Source organism: Lepeophtheirus salmonis, chromosome 12, assembly GCF_016086655.4.
Source record: "Lepeophtheirus salmonis chromosome 12, UVic_Lsal_1.4, whole genome shotgun sequence".
Classification (NCBI taxonomy): Eukaryota; Metazoa; Arthropoda; class Copepoda; order Siphonostomatoida; family Caligidae; genus Lepeophtheirus; species Lepeophtheirus salmonis.
Window position 1 is genome coordinate 5,460,923 of NC_052142.2, and position 5,201 is coordinate 5,466,123.

Below are 5,201 nucleotides of genomic sequence, written 5' to 3' on the forward strand. Positions count from 1 at the left end.
AAATGCAATTCTGTACGGCTTTCGAGGGTAGACACACTTAAGGCCGATTCATGCAATTATTAATAGTACAAGAGTCAGGTTGAGTTTAGCTCTGAACTTGGAGGTCTGCACAACTAGTGGTACGCTCCTGTATGTTTGGTCCTTCAGTGGGTTGGGTATCATCTCCCACGCACTTAGGTGGTGATTTCATATTAGTCTACCCTTCAGAAGTATGTTATAACAGCGATTCTGATGGAATTATGTCCCTTGTAGGAAGAAACCCTTGGGGAGCACTGATGGTCGGATGACTTTGGGGAGCACTGACACTATGATGAATTTGAGGAACACTGTCAACTTGATGATCTCGAGAAGCGCTGACAAATTGATGTTCCAGATTTGACGTTGTTGGAGAACAACAGAGTTCACATAACTCATATTTCGTCGCAAGTATCCAATGGGATCCCAGATATACTTGTCTTTGTATTGAACGATCCCCGAGCTCATACTTGTCACCGAGTTTAAAATGCGCAATTATTGAATTTTTAAACTTGTACGTCCCGTACTTAACTCTTTTTCTTGGTCCACAAGTTCACTCCCAAGTTTTACAATGGTCGGATCCGCCATGTAAACCTTTTCATTCTTAATAATTATAATATCTGGCTTCAAGAACGATCCGTCATGTGGCAAAACTTTACCTTCCTAGTTTTTTATTCCCCTCTGGCTCAAAGAGGTTACGAGCTAGATTTTGGACTTTTTCTGGGCATAAGTTGCATTTATTGCCCCCTTCCAGTGCCCCGAATCTGTACTGCTTTTCTTTCGTGCTGACGGACTCTACCATTATTTTGCACAGCATGGACAAATTCTTTTTCTGAAAGATTCATATACCGTTTCAGCAAGAAAGAGAAGTTTGGATGTCCTTTTTGACTTGACTCTAGCCCCCTTTGTGTCTACTTTGGAATAAAGTGCATTTTTGTACAATTCAAGGTCAGGTCAGTGGAGGATCACGATAAACCATCCATTTGGACTTTCGTTAACGCCAACATAGGTCTGTTATTTCTGCAGATCTCTATGATGGTTTGGTCCTTGCTGTGCCGTAGCGCAGCTCTACCATTTACTAGGGTCCCCTCTTGCTCGGAGACCTCACAATCGTTCTTTGAATCAGATTATATCTTTCTGTCCGCGCATTTTTATGAGTATACGAGTGTGTTTTGAAAATTCTAGCAAGCTCAATTACATGATAGTCTAACCTTGTGTTTCTATTAACATGTTAGCACCGATGTATTTGACTTCCAAGTGTATTTGGCCAGGCTTAGCAACATGCACTGAAGTTTTGCTGGAGCCAAACAAATTGGTTTATTCTAGATTGATTACAATGGCTTATGTTCTGTGTGCACTGTCACTAAGTATTCAAAAGTATAATTGTGCTGATTCTAGCACACAAATAAAACAAACTCCTTGCTTTAGCTTAGCGAGCGTACAATTCGAAACCAATCTCTTTACTCAAACCTCATATCGGAAAAAGAGAAGGCAAACCCGGACGTTGATGCATTAGTATTTATTTTTAAATATGGATTCAATTCCCAGACAATAATAAATTTATAATTAAAATGTTAAATAATTAACTCAATATAAATATATTAAGACTAAAATATCAATATCAAAGCAAAAATTTGGACCTTGTCCTCCAGTTTATCTTTGCGAATCTGATTGTCGTGTGAAAGCAGGGACAAAAGCTCTATGAAGTTTCCTCGATTGTTTTCATTAGATTTTGTCTACTTTTTTCTTGTTCCAGAATCGCCCCTTAAAGCCAAAACTTTGGCTGACTTTTCAACTTTGTCAAAATGTTAGGCACGGGAAATTACGGAAACAGTCATATTAAAAGTCTACATGGTATTTGTTATCGATCGAAGGACAGTATTTTCATAACATGAGTTGTAGAGGAAAATCTCTCTCGACTTTAGGCACAGTTTCCCCCTCAGTCTCTGTTTTGTCTTGACGAGGTTGAGGAGACACAAACTATTTAAACCAAGGAATCCAGGATGACCGAGAAAAATGAGGAGAGGAAAGACGTGGAGGAATAAAACAAAGGTTGTCTAATAGGAACAGTTATATTCTTATTAATACAAATCCCTACTCTGATACATGCATAAAATACACTAATATTTATACTAAAAACGAGGTAAAAGACTGTACTTTACACATATATATACATACAAGAAAATAAAAGAAGAGAACAGTGGGGAAGGAAACACGAATACATTTCAGTCTCCACTCTGATTATGGTCTGGATATCCTTCCACTGTAGCTCCCAGCCAGTAAGTATAATATCCTTCCACTGTAGCTCCCAGCCAGTAAGTATAATATCATCCAACTGGTTCCCGAAGACGTTGGGGTACTCCTGACCACCGTTTACAAATTCCGTCCCGTGAGTATTGCTCTTCTAACCTCCTTGGTCATTGTTGCTAGTTTAAGATTTCTTTGTAGAGGGAATATTGTTGTTGTTGACTACAAAGAGCTGCTTGGGAGAGAAGACAGCCCCGATATCAAGATTAGGAAGTATTATTCCAAGAGAAATCCGCCCGCAGTAGATCACATAATATATCCGTCTCACCTTCAAAATTAGGCAATACCATTTTCAAATGATATGGGCACGACATAATATAGAGACTTGAAGTCCTGCATGGAGGAAACTTGAATCTCCTGTTATTTATGAGATCTGAGGGGTGTATATCGTGCCTAGCTAAAATCAAATCTCTAAAAGTATGTTCATCCCAAAGAGATGCACCTTCAATTTGCTAGAGAAAAACTTCTTATTCATATCTTTCTGAACTATATCTACTGTTGTGTTGTCATTAAAGAAAAGTTACAGAAGAGGATATTGAATTTGGAGTTTATTAAGTCTGTTTTTATTCAGTACCTTCATATTAATATAAATATATAAAAAGAAGATAAAATAATAAAGGTCAAGACAATGACTTATAGATACATAAAAAACTTTACAGTTTAAATTTAGTGTCCCGGAATTGAAGCATATCTACTATAAATATACATGTAGAACAGATTCACTAAAATGAACATAAATCTCCAACTTAAATGCATTACGTAAAATTGAAATGATAAGTAAGGTACTATGATAAGCAATCCCTAAAATTCTATATTATTCTGATAAAAACTCTACCGTCGTAGTAAACCACATAATATATACTTGATCATTTCTGATTTTGAGGACCATGTCTCAGTTCTTGTGTTTGAAATTTTCAGCGATAAGACCAAATATCTCGCAGATGCGTTCAAAATAATATCTCTCATTGATTTCACTGCAATATTTTTATACAACGTCTGCTACTTGCAATAACAGCTTTTGATTTTGACAGAGCAAAGTTGCTTTGGTTTCAGATGTATTCCATTCCCTTTTTTTCATTTGTGAAAGTACAAAGAGCATCATCGCTTTATGAAATTTTTCATCCCCTCCTATCAAATCTTTTATATTTATCTTTACAAATTGATTTGGAATGGTTAGGGACGGGCAATCTACAAAAACGTGGAATGTGTGATTGAATATCTTACGACAGTCTTTATATGGCCCCGAGAAAAAAAAATATAATTCGCAAAGAACTGTAATTAGACTATGTTTTTTTGTGATTAATTCCTCTCATTGATCCCCTGATTCCACTTAGAGTTTTCAGGTAGACTCAATCGTCTTCGACGTAGATCACATAGTATATCTGCCTTACCTTCAAAATTAGGCAATGCCATTTTCAAATTATATGGGCATGGCATATTATAGAGACTTGAAGTCCTCCATGGATGAAACTTGAATTTCCCATTATTGAAGAGTTCTGCAGGGTGTATATCGTGCCTAGCTAAAATGAACTCTCCCAAAAGCATGTTCTTCCCAAAAAGATATATCTTTTAATTTCCTTGAGAAAAACTTCTTATTCATATTTTTCTGAGCTATATCTACTGTTGATTTGTGATTAAAGACAGAAAAATTATTCCAGATAACTCGTTGAGTAGCATCCCACCCTTGATACAGTGTCGTGGTTACATTGTTGGTGAGATTGGTTCTTATAATCAGCCTTTTATGTATTCAGGTCTCAGTGATTGCCCTTCTCTATTCAAGTGAGGAAGTTCTCGACATGTCTACAAAAGTGAATAAGTAGAATTTATGCGCAGAATGATAATTGGTAAATGGACTATGCCTCCCCCCCCCCCATGACATTTTGGTCTTTTTATGAATATGATGTAGTTTCTAAAAAATAGTCTACCAAAACAATCCTTTCCTCCAGAATTGCCCTTTCTGAAGCTCAAGGACTTGTTGTAGTTTTTTATTTTTTGATGTACAGTCCGCTTAATATGGTTCCAGTTACCTTCACGGATACCATTACTCTTCTATGTGATGCCTAATATGTCAACCTTCTTTTTTATATTGCAGCTTCCTACTCTCAGATCTAGAGTAGAATTCAATGAACTGATAAGCATAATAGCTGTTTTACTCATATTTAACTTCAAACCGGATCTTTTCCTTATTTTTTTAAAGAAAATTTCATCCTCCTTATTAATTAAGGCTCTGAATATTCTTCTATTGTCATAGTGCCATAATTTGGATATACGTCAATGAGATACTTATCTCCTTATGTCTCTCACAAAATACTATCATCCCGCTATACTTTTTTGATATCTCTACTACAAGCTCCTGAATCGCACAAATAAAATGAAATGGAGACAAAGGATTTTCCTACTTATAACTTTCATTTAATTTAACTGATTTTTCCTCCACTTCATCTATAGAAATTTTTGTTGTGCCATTATAAAGCAGTGCCTGAACTGAATTAAAAAAAACACCCTTAAAGCAAAACCCTGACCGTTCAAAAAATTTGCCCATGAAAATTCGAATCAAAAGTTCTATAAAGATATAATTTTATTTCAGTTTAACCACATTAAGCATTTTGGATAGAGGTGTATATTTTGTGGGTAATAGCCGTGTTTAAAAAAAACGAAACTAAAAATCTATATGGTAACCTGAGAATTTGAAGCATGTTTTGGAGGAGATCAGCTACAATCAGTGGTGACAAGGGACGAAAGGGATAAATAAATAAGCATGGACATTTTTAGTCACTACTATGATGTCGATCCCCAATTATACTCTGAGTCAAACAAGGACTTAAAATTACAACTCCGCAACAAATCATCTGGTTGCTTACCGTCTTTTATGAGTACCC

The 5,201-nt window shown here is 36.1% G+C and overlaps 1 long non-coding RNA gene across 1 annotated transcript; it reads left to right on the forward strand.

Annotated features, from left to right (window-relative positions):
- The first annotated feature begins 2,303 nt into the window (after nucleotides 1-2,303).
- LOC139906852 (uncharacterized) lies at nucleotides 2,304-4,837 on the forward strand. Its single transcript, XR_011782928.1, has 2 exons — nucleotides 2,304-2,404; nucleotides 2,464-4,837. It is a non-coding gene; the product is annotated as an uncharacterized lncRNA (long non-coding RNA).
- Nucleotides 4,838-5,201: the final 364 nt, after the last annotated feature.